At 40.7% G+C, this 12,197-nt stretch overlaps 1 pseudogene across 1 annotated transcript in view; it reads left to right on the top strand.

The window, feature by feature from the left end:
- The window catches only part of LOC144313760 (ankyrin repeat domain-containing protein 26-like), a 52,126-nt pseudogene that overhangs the window by 13,132 nt on the left and 26,797 nt on the right, over positions 1 to 12,197 (top strand). Inside the window, exon 5 of the transcript XR_013379395.1 lies at positions 1,432 to 1,528. The product of XR_013379395.1 is annotated as an ankyrin repeat domain-containing protein 26-like (transcript). The remainder of the gene's footprint in view (positions 1 to 1,431; positions 1,529 to 12,197) is intronic.

The raw sequence follows: 12,197 nt of genomic DNA, 5'->3' as shown, positions 1-12,197 counted from the left end.
AATTAATGAAAGGGAATAAAGGGGAAAGGAGAGAAAATGAGAGGGAAATATCAGTGAGGGTGACAGAACATGAGAGACACGTAACTCTGGGAAACGAACAAGGTGTAGTGGAAAGGGAGGTGAGTGGAGGCTGGGGTGACTGGCTGATGGGCACTAAGGGGGGGCACTTGACGGGGTGAGCACTGGGTGATATGCTGTATGTTGGCAAATTGAACTCCAATTTTTTTTTAAAAAAAAGTCGTAAAGTGTGAGATTCTTTGAAATAATACTGCAAGGTTTTAACAGTGAATACTTCTAATAATTTAATATATATTCTAAAGCATAATTTTAATGACCATGTAGAAGTCCATCATATGTAAACCTCATTATTTAACAAATTGAATTTTGGTTGTTTTCCATTTTCCTATAGTTTAATTAATGCTATAAGGAATGTCTTTTATTTAATTCTGTTTCTACAGTCTTGGTTAATTGGAATAAATTCTTTCATATAGTATTGTGTTAATGTATAAAAATATTTAGTAGAGGTCTCTGATCCATATTTTTAAATTGTTCTCAGGAAATTTTATATTATATGCCCCCCAACAGAGTGTGAAATGGCCAATTTTTCTCAAGACAGAAAAATTGGTTTATTCTTAACATATGCAGGGGTTAAAAAGTAAAATGGAAAAATGATTAATGGTTAAGTTTTTTTTAACATTTCTCACATATATAAAGAAAATTAATTCAAAAGTCTATGCTGAAAGCACATCTTACTCTATTCTTTACTTAATTAATATGGATCCTGTGATGTTTTCAAAGGAGTTTTCAAATGATTTATAAAATACATAATGATCAACAAGGTTGAGAATATTACAGAATAAGAAACATAAAAAGCATGGGCAATAGATTTTAGGCTCCCTAGTCTTGTGCTGGATCAGAGTCATCTGCAGGTATATGGTGTGTAAACGACATCTGCTGATGCTGTCTTACACTGAAGATCATTTTTAGAGGTACCTGTGATGTTTTGTGAAATAAAAATGTATTTCTAGTGAATTTATAAAGTTGTTGATAAACAGCAACTTCTCTTTTTAATTAGTAATGAAATGATTTGTCTTAATTGAAGTGTAATTATGACTTTGTGGAGAAAAAATGACAATTTTGAACCCTTTCTTAAATAATTTCAGAATTCCTTTGCTTACAACATCTCCCAGAGTTATTACTGACTAAAACTTACTAAGTTGCAAAATGCTTTCTCATTGCTTCTTTTAAACTATATATCTTTTTGAAGATATTGAAGTGATAAATTGAAAAACATGAGCCCTAGAAAGGGAAAAAAATTGAGAACAGAAAAATTTCCTTTGGATAATGAACCAACATATGTGGAACCAGATCATAAAATAAAAGTTTTATTGCTAACAAAACAAATTTTAAAATGAACACATGCATTTGCAGATTGACCTTAAAACAAGAAAAAGAAAAAAGAAGAAGTACTGAAATTTTATATATAAATATTAAGGAGCAATTAAGAAGTAAAGAAGAGCTGAGTGAAGTAAGTCAATCATAGACAAACATCATATGGTTTCACTCTATGGGGACTATAAAAATACTGAAAAGGATTATAGGGGAAAGGAGAGAAAATCAGTGGGAAAAAGTAGAGAGGGTGACAACACATTAGAGACTCCTAACTCTGAGAAATGAACAAGGGATAGTGGAAGGGGAGGTGGGCGGGTGGTGGGGAGACTGGGTGACGGGCACTGAGGGGGCATTTGACAGGTGAGCACTGGGTGTTATGCTGTATGTTGGCAAATCGAACTCCAATAACAAATATACAAAAAAAATAGTATTCCATCATGTAATACTCTGGGCATTCTGTTCTCGCGAAAGCTGCCTCTGAACATCATTTTGCTCTTCTATAACCTAGAGACACATTTTCATTAGGATTTTGGATCTTATCATTAAAAAAAAAAGTCAAAAGGCTTAAGAGAACTTAAAAAAAATGTTCAAGAGTGGTCTTTTTTATAACAAGGCTTTTCATCCTCAATGAATAATTCAAATTTTAAATTAAATGACAGCAAAATGTGCCATAGAGTAAAAATACAAGTAGACATAGTATTGTGAAATAAAATTTCTGTGTAAAACATTTAACTAGCTTCATCAGCATCTCAAGGAAATCTAGCTCATATTTCAACATTAAAAAATTCAAAACTGGGACACCTGGGGGCTCAGTGGGTTAAGTGTCCAACTCTTTTTATGGCTCAGGTCATGATCTCACAATCACGAGACTCCGAACCAGGTGAGGCTGGAGACTCAGATCATGAGACTCAGAACCAGAGTCTGCTGGAGATTCATTTCCCTCCCTCTCCCTCTACTCCTTTCCCCCCAGCCCATGCTCTGTGTAAAAATAAATACAATTCCATAAATCAATAAATCAATATAACATTTATCTCATTTTACCTTCCATCCCTTCATTCAAAATATATACATAGGGCATATGTGAGAGGCCAAGAATTCCAATAAGGTAGTAATTGTGGCTACAAAGATCATGGTTGCTATTAGGTTAAAATGAAATGTTTAATCTATTTGAAGCCTAACAATATGTATTATATCAAAGGGATACTATAAATAATATTGATGGAAATATACAATTACTGCCAAAAATTTACCTGATTCAAATTATTTTTTACACCCTTCAATTCCAAGTTTCGTCTTCTAAGATTAAGTTGAAGTTGTTTGATTTCAACTTCTTTACTATATTGCTCTTCTTTACTTCTTGTTTTTTATAATAAATTTATTTTTTATTGGTGTTCAATTTACCAACATACAGAATAACACCCAGTGCTCATCCCGTCAAGTGCCCCCCTCAGTGCCCGTCACCCATTCACCCCCACCCCCTGCCCTCCTCCCCTTCCACCACCCCTAGTTTGTTCCATGCACATTGAAGTTCCGTGCACATTGAAGCAAATGCTGGTTATTTGTCATTTCTAGGGACTGAGTAATATTCCATTTTATATATAGACCACATCTTCTATATCCATTCATCATTTGATGGATACTCAGGCTGCATCCACCGTCTGGCTATTCTGGAAAATGCTGCTATAAACATTGGGGTGCAGGTGTCGCGGTTTTTCACTGCATCTCTATCTTTGGGGTAAATCCCGAGTGGTGCTATTGCTGGGTCATAGGATAGCTCTATTTTTAACTCTTTGAGGAACCTCCACACAGTTTTCCATAGTGGCTGTACCAGTTCACATTCCCACCAACAGTACAAGAGGGTTCCCCTTTCTCCACCTCCTCTGCAACATTTGTTGTTTCCTGTCTTGTTAATTTTCCCCATTCTCACTGGTGTGACGTGGTATCTCATTGTGGTTTTGATTTGTATTTGCCTGATGGCAAGTTATGTGGAGTGTTTTCTCATGTGCTCGTTGGCCATTTGTATGTCTTTTTTGGTGAAATTTCTGCTCATGTCTTTTGCCCATTTCATGATTGGATTGTTTCTTTGCTGTTGAGTGTACTAAGTTCTTTATAGATCTTGGATACTAGCGCTTTACCTGATAGGTCATTTGCAAATAACTTCTCCCATTCTGTAGGTTATCTTTTAGTTTTGTTGACTGTTTCTTTTGCTGTGCAGAAGATTTTTATCTTGATGAGGTCCCAATGGTTTATTTTTGCTATTGTTTCCCTTTGCCTTCATAGATCTATCTTGCAAGAAGCTGCAGTGGCCGAGTTTACAAAGGCTGTTGCCTGTGTTCTCCTCTAGGATTCTTTTTTTTTCTTTTTTAATTTTTATTTATTTGTGATACTCACAGAGAGAGAGAGAGAGAATGAGGCAGAGACACAGGCAGAGGGAGAAGCAGGCTCCATGCACCGGGAGCCCGACGTGGGATTCGATCCTGGGTCTCCAGGATCGCGCCCTGGGCCAAAGGCAGGCGCCAAACCACTGCGCCACCCAGGGATCCCTCCTCTAGGATTCTGATGGATTCCTGTCTCACGTTTAGATCTTTCCTCCATTTTGAGTTTATCTTTGCGTGTGGTGCAAGAGAGTGGTCTAGTCTCATTGTTCTGCACGTGGCTGTCCAGTTTTCCCAGCACCATTTATTTTATTCATTTATTTTATTATTATTTTTTATTTATTTATGATAGTCACAGAGAGAGAGGGAGGCAAAGACATAGGCAGAGGGAGAAGCAGGCTCCACGCACCGGGAGCCTGATGTGGGATTCGATCCCGGGTCTCCAGGATCATGCCCTGGGCCAAAGGCAGGCGCCAAACCACTGCGCCACCCAGGGATCCCCCCCAGCACCATTTATTGAAGAGAGTGTCCTTTTTCCAGTGGATAGTCTTTGCTGCTTTGTCAAATATAACTTGACCATGGATTCGAGGGCCCATTTCTGGATTCTCTCTTCTGTTCTATTGATCTATTTGTCTGGTTTTGTGCCAGTACCACACTGTCTTGATGATCAAAGCTTTGTAAGACAACTTGAAATCCGGCATTGTGATGTCCCCAGCTCTGGTTTTCTTTTTCAATATTCCCCTAGCTGTTCGGGGTTTTTTCTGATTCCACACAAATCTTAAGATTATTTATTCCAGCTTTCTGAAGAAAGTGAAGAAAGTCCATGGTATGTGGATAGGAAAGCATTGAATGTAAATCGCCCTGGGTTAGCATAGACATTTTGACAATATTAATTCTTCCAATCCATGAGCATGGAATATTTTTCCATCTCTTTGTGTCTTCCTGGATTTCTTTCAGAAGTGTTCTGTAGTTGTTAGGGTATAAATCCTTTATCTCTTTGGTTAGGTTTTCCTTGGTATTGGTGGTGATCTCTCCTTTTTCATTCGTGATTTTATTAATTAGATTCTTTTCTCCTTTATTTTTTAAAAGGCTGGCTAATGGTTTACGTATCTTATTCTTCCTTTCAAAGAACCAACTCCTGGTTTTGTTGATCTGTTCCACAGATCTTCTGGTCTCTATTTCATTGAGTTCTGCTCAAATCTTCACTCTCTCTGTTCTGCTTGGTGTAGGTTTTATTTACTGTTCTTTCTCCAATTCCTTTAGGTGCAAGGTTAGCTTGTGTCTTTGAGGTTTTTTTCCAATCTTTTGAGGGATGCTTGTATTGCAATGCATTTCCCGCTTAGGATTGCTTTGGCTGTATCCCAAGGATTTTGAATGGTTGTATCTTCATTTTCATTAGTTTCCATGAATCTTTTTATTTCTTCTCTAATTTTCTGGTTGACCCATTCATCTTTCAGCAGGATGGTCTTTCTCCTCCCTGTGTTTGTGTTTCTTCCAGATTTCTTCTTGTGATTGAGTTCTAGTTTCAAAGCATTGTGGTCTGAAAATATGCAGGGGACAGTCCCAATGTTTTGGTATCGGGTGGCCTATTCTGAGAAAGTTCCATGAGAAGACTGTGTATTCAGTTGCTTTTGGATGTAAAGTTCTGTAAATATCTGTGAAATCCATGTGGTGTAGTGTATCATTTAAAGCTCTTGTTTCTTTGGAGATGTTGTGCTTAGAAGATCTGTCATTTGCAGAATGTGCCGTGTTTAAGTCTCCTACTACTAGTGTATTATTATCTAAGTATGCCCCTACTTTGGTTATTAATTCATTGATAGACTTGGAAGCTCCCACATTAGAAGCATAAATATTCATGATTGTTAGATCTTCTTGTTGGATAGACCCTTCAAGTATGATATAGTGTCCCTCTTCATCTCTTAACTGCAGTCTTTGGGATAAACTTTAATTTATCTGATATAAGGATGGCTACCCCTGCTTTCTTTTGAAGACCATGTGAATGGTAAATGGTTCTCCAACCTTTTATTTTCATGCTGTAGGTGTCCTAATATCTAAAATGAGTCTCTTGTAGACAGCAAATAGATGGGTCTTGATTTTTTTATCCAGTCTGAAACCCTGCGTTTTTTGATGGGATCATTTAGCCCATTCACATTCAGAGTACCTATTGAAAGATGTTAATTTACTGTCATTGTAATGTCTATTCAGTCCCTGCTTTTGTGGATTATTTCTTTGGGCTTCCTCTTTCTTTTACAGGGTCCCCATTAATACTACTTGCAGAGCTGGTTTGGTGGTCACATATTCTTTCAGCTTCTGCCTATCTTAGAAGCTCTTTATCCTATTCTGAACCAAAGGCTCACTGGATAGAGTATTCTTGGCTGCATGTTCTTGTCATGTAGAACCCTGAATATTTCCTGCCAGCTGTTTCTGGCCTGCCAGATCTCTGTGGAGAGGTCTGCTGTTAATCTAATATTTCTCCCCATATAAGTTAGAAATCTCTTGTTTCTTGCTGTTTTAAGGACTTTCTTTTTCTTTGGAATTTGCTTGTTTCACCATTAAATGTCGAGTTCTGCTTTTTTTCCCTTCCCCTTGGTGGGGGACCTCTCTATCTCCTGGACCTGAATGCCTTTTTCCCTCCCCAAAATTAGGGAAGTTCACAGGTATGATTTGTTCAAATATCCTTTCTGGCCCTCTGGCCCTCCTGTGGAACCCCAATTATGCGTATATTTTTTCCTTCTGAGGCTCTCGATTATTTCCCTTAACCTTTCCTCATGGTCTTTTAATTGTTTTTCTGTTTTCTCTTAAGCTTTCCTCTTTGCCATCAACTTGTCTTCTGTGGCACTCACTCTTTCCTCTAACTCATTAACCCTCATTGTTAGGACCTTCAGTTTGGATTGCATCTCATTTAATTAATTTTTAATTTTGGACTAAGTAGATCAAAATTCTGCAGTCATGAAGTTTCTTTAATACTCTCTGCTTTTTTACAGAGCCACCACTAGCTTTATAATTGTGCTTTTGAATTGGCTTTCTGACATCGAATTGTAATTCAAATTCTATAAGTCTGTGGAAGAGAGTACTGTTTCTGATTCTTTTGGGGTGAGATCTTCCTTCTAGTCATTTTGCTCACTGCAGAGTGGCTGTATGAACGGGCTGAGTCAAGAATATCAACCACAATCTAAGTCAATTTCACCTTAGATGATTGTTTTTAAACATTTCATTTATGTATTCATGAGAGACACCGAGAGAGGGGCAGAGACACAGGCAGAGGGAGAAGCAGGCTCCATGCAGGGAGCCTGATGTGGCACTTGATCCTGGGACTCCAGGATCATGCCTTGAGCTGAAGGCAGGCACTAAACCACTGAGCCACCCAAGGTTTCTTATCCTTCGATGATTCTGACAAGGTCCATGACATGAAATTGAAAACGAAGAGAAGAACAAAATAACACAAAATGACCACTAAAGTGAAAAACAAATTTTAAAACAAAGTAGTAGAAAATAAAAGGCCAAGAATGCCAAGGAAGAAAAAAAGAGAAAAAAAAAGCAAAGGTAAAGAGGGGAAAAAGAAAAAAAGAAGTAGAAAAATAAAATGTTGGGGGGGACTGGGACATGGTGGTGGTGATGAAGTTGTAGTGGAGGGAGAATGTAGTCTACCTGAGGGGTCCTAGGGGGTGATCCTCTTGGTCCTGGGTGTATTAAGTTCTGTATGTTAGAAGATACTGAGTCCCAAATTTCTATAAACCAGAAATACTTGTAGAGAGACCCAACATTGTTCCCCAAAACATAAATGAGATAAAAAGGGGGGCAGAATGGGAACGAAGAGAGAATATAGTCTCACAGAATGAACCAGCACGGTATACCACTTGGTTCTGGGTGCATGCTCGTCCTGTTTTAGAAGGTATTGTGCCATTGTAGAACAAAATGAGGTAGAGAAAACAAAAAAAGCACACACACACAAAACATATCTCATCTAGCTCCCAAAATTAAGTTGAGTATGTTGAAGGGAATCTAGAAGTGGAAAATCTATCTAAGACGTGTAATTGTAAAAATATGAGTCAAAAAGGAAGAAACCTGAAAATGAAGAGGTGGCAAAATATTGTAGTTAAGGTGGGAAAAGAGAAAGAAAATTGGAAACTTACAGTCTGATATAAAAATGAGTTGTACTGGAACATGGGGGGGGCGGGGAAGAGGGGTACCCTCTAGTTCTATATACTGTAGATCCCTCGACTTCCCCTGGAGCTTTCCAGCGCTGCTGGGTCGGGAACTTGCTCTTCCCCTGTCCTTCCAGCTGGTCTTCTTCTGGGGGAGGGGCGGGCTGTGCCGATTCTCAGGTGTGTGTACCTTGGGGAGCTGCCCTGCCCCCTGCTGGGTGCAGGGTCACGGGGAGCCGACCTGACCTCCCGTGAGGCCCGTGTCCCCTGGCGGCCATGCCTCTCCCAGGCACCGAGTGACACCAGGAGGGACAACCACACCGGCGGCGGCCAGGTCTCCCTGGCCCTGGAGGGCGCCCCCTGCAGTGACTCCCGCCATCTCCCAGTCCACAGGGGCCTGGATGCTCCCGGGGCAGGAGGGGCAGAAGTGTCCTCGCTGTCCTGGGCCCTCTCCGCCTCGGCCTGTCCCGGGGGGAGCAGGATCCCGGCTGTGTCCCCTGGGGTCCGGGGCCTGCGCTGCTGGAGTCTGGCTCCCGGAGCCCCTCCCGACACACCGGCTTCTCCCCGAGGCCCCGCGCAGCGCGCTCCAGCCCTTTACGGAGCTGGGCCGGTGTGGGGGGCGCTCGACCCTGCACACTTCCTCTGTCAGTGACCCCGGAGACTGGAGGTCCCCACCCCCCACGTCCTGGCGGAGTTCCCAGCAGAGCGCCTTTCCATCCCGGAGGAATCCGGGGCGGATTTTAAAGCTCCCACTTGTCCGCTTCTCTGGGGCTGCGCTTTCCCGCCTGGGAGGCTTTCCCCGCTGCAGGCCTCAGCCCGGCTCCTCCGGTGCGCCTCCCCACTTGATTCTTTTTTATTTTTTTCCACCTCCCTACCTTGTTAGGAGCGAAAACCCTTCTCTCTGTAGCGTTCTGACTGTTCTCTCTTTAAATCTCAGTTCGGGGGGATCCCTGGGTGGCTCAGCGGTTTGGCGCCTGCCTTTGACCCAGGGCTGACCAGGGCTGACCAGGGCTGAGTCCCGGGATCAAGTCCCACATGGGGCTCCAGGCATGGAGCCTGCTTCTCCCTCCTCCTGTGTCTCTGCCTCTCTCTCTCTCTTTCTCTCTCTATCATAAATAAATAAATCTTTAAAAAAAAAAATCTCAGGTCGGGCACTTGCCGGGGGAGGGGGGGCACTTGACGGGATGAGCACTGGGTGTTATACTATATGTTGGCAAATCGAGCTCCAGTAAAAAAGTAAATAAAAATCAATCATCAATCAATCTCAGGTCGAATTCGTAGGTGTTCAGGATGATTTGAAAGTTATCAAGGGGGAACCCTGGGTGGCGCAGCGGTTTGGCGCCTGCCTTTGGCCCAGGGCGCGATCCTGGAGACCCGGGGCCGAATCCCACGTCGGGCTCCTGGTGCATGGAGCCTGCTTCTCCCTCTGCCTGTGTCTCTGCCTCTCTCTCTCTCTCCTCTGTGGCTATCATGAATAAATAAATAAAATCTTAAAAAAAAAAAAAAGTTATCAAGGTAAGTTGGTGGGGCCAGGTGCTTGAGGATCCCTACTCCTCCCTCACCTTGCCCCCATCCCACCCAAGATGGAATTCTAAACAATCACCTTTGCAAACGAAATGAGACAGAAATGTCTCATACTAAAATGAATTCTGAGGTATTTTCTTTAGTTATTTTGAAGTACGTGTGTATGTATTTGTACGTATGTATATTTTATTTTTTGGAATTATTATTTTTCTCCATGCATGTGTATATTTCTAAAAAACCAACCCTGTACATTATGGTAAGTACAGAGGATTTTAAAAGAATACATATATATTTGTGGGTGAGTGTGTGTGTATATATATACATATATACATACGTACATACATACACATACGGGTCTATATAGGGAGGAGTGAAGTTTGTAGTCCATTAATTAATTAATTAATTAATTTTTTTATTTTTTAAGTTTTAATTTAAATTCCAATTAGTTAACACAGTGTAATGTTAGTTTCAGGTGTACAATATAGTGGTTCAACAGTTCCATACAACACCAGGTGCTCGTCACAATAAGTGCACGCCTTAATCCCCATCATCTTTCACCCATCCCCCTATCTATTCCCCCCACCAAACCATTAGTTTCTTCTCTATAGTTGAGTCTGTTTCTTAATCTGCCTCTCTTTTCCCCTTTTGCTCATTTGTTTTGTTTCTTAAATTACACATGAGTGAAATCATATGGTATTTGTCCTTCTCTGACTTATTTCTCTTAGCATAATATTTCCTAGCTCCATCCATGTTGTCACAAATGGCAATATTTTATTCTTTTTGATGGCTGAGTAATTTTTTTTAATTTATTTTTTATTGGTGTTCAATTTACTAACATACAGAATAACCCCCAGTGCCCGTCACCCATTCACTCCCACCCCCCGCCCTCCTCCCCTTCTACCACCCCTAGTTCGTTTCCCAGAGTTAGCAGTCTTTACGTTCTGTCTCCCTTTCTGATATTTCCCACACATTTCTTCTCCCTTCCCTTATATTCCCTTTCACTATTATTTATATTCCCCAAATGAATGAGAACATATAATGTTTGTCCTTCTCCGACTGACTGACTTCACTCAGCATAATACCCTCAAGTTCCATCCACATTGAAGCAAATGGTGGGTATTTGTCATTTCTAATAGCTGAGTAATATTCCATTGTATACATAAACCACATCTTCTTTATCCACTCATCTTTCGATGGACACCGAGGCTCCTTCCACAGTTTGGCTATCGTGGCCATTGCTGCTATAAACATCGGGGTGCAGGTGTCCCGGCGTTTCATTGCATTTGTATCTTTGGGGTAAATCCCCAACAGTGCAATTGCTGGGTCGTAGGGCAGGTCTATTTTTAACTCTTTGAGGAACCTCCACACAGTTTTCCAGAGTGGCTGCACCACTTCACATTCCCACCAACAGTGTATGAGGGTTCCCTTTTCTCCGCATCCTCTCCAACATTTGTTGTTTTCTGCCTTGTTAATTTTCCCCATTCTCACCGGTGTGAGTTGGTATCTCATTGTGGTTTTGATTTGTATTTCCCTGATGGCAAGTGATGCAGAGCATTTTCTCATATGCATGTTGGCCATGTCTATGTCTTCCTCTGTGAGATTTCTGTTCATGTCTTTTGCCCATTTCATGATTGGATTGTTTGTTTCTTTGGTGTTGAGTTTAATAAGTTCTTTATAGATCTTGGAAACTAGCCCTTTATCTGATATGTCATTTGCAAATATCTTCTCCCATTCTGTAGGTTGTCTTTGAGTTTTGTTGACTGTATCCTTTGCTGTGCAAAAGCTTCTTATCTTGATGAAGTTCCAATAGTTGATTTTTGCTTTTGTTTCTTTTGCCTTCGTGGATGTATCTTGCAAGAAGTTACTATGGCCGAGTTCAAAAAGGGTGTTGCCTGTGGTCTTCTCCAGGATTTTGATGGAATCTTGTCTCACATTTAGATCTTTCATCCATTTTGAGTTTATCTTTGTGTATGGTGCAAGAGAGTGGTCTAGTTTCATTCTTCTGCATGTGGATGTCCAATTTTCCCAGCACCATTTATTGAAGAGACTGTCTTTCTTCCAATGGATAGTCTTTCCTCCTTTATCAAATATTAGTTGCCCATAAAGTTCAGGGTCCACTTCTGGATTCTCTATTCTGTTCCCCTGATCTATGTGTCTGTTTTTGTGCCAGTACCACACTGTCTTGATGACCACAGCTTTGTAGTACAACCTGAAATCTGGCATTGTGATGCCCCAGCTATGGTTTTCTTTTTTAAAATTCCCCTGGCTATTCGGGGTCTTTTCTGATTCCACACAAATCTTAAAATAATTTGTTCTAACTCTCTGAAGAAAGTCCATGGTATTTTGATAGGGATTGCATTAAACGTGTATATTGCCCTGGGTAACATTGACATTTTCACAATATTCATTCTTGCAATCCATGAGCATGGAATATTTTTCCATCTCTTTGTGTCTTCCTCAATTTCTTTCAGAAGTGTTCTATAGTTTTGAGGGTATAGATCCTTTACATCTGTGGTTAGGTTTATTCCTAGGTATCTTATGCTTTTGGGTGCAATTGTAAATGGGATTGACTCCTTAATTTCTCTTTCTTCAGTCTCATTGTTAGTGTATAGAAATGCCACTGACTTCTGGGCATTGATTTTGTATCCTGCCACGCTACCGAATTGCTGTATGAGTTCTAGCAATCTTGGGGTGGAGACTTTTGGGTTTTCTATGTAGAGTATCATGTCATCGGCGAAGAGGGAGAGTTTGACTTCTTTGC

The sequence above is a fragment of the Canis aureus genome, chromosome 5, assembly GCF_053574225.1.
Source record: "Canis aureus isolate CA01 chromosome 5, VMU_Caureus_v.1.0, whole genome shotgun sequence".
NCBI classification, from domain to species: Eukaryota; Metazoa; Chordata; class Mammalia; order Carnivora; family Canidae; genus Canis; species Canis aureus.
The sequence above is the reverse complement of the archived record's forward strand: the minus strand, read 5'-3'. Positions and strand labels throughout refer to the sequence as shown.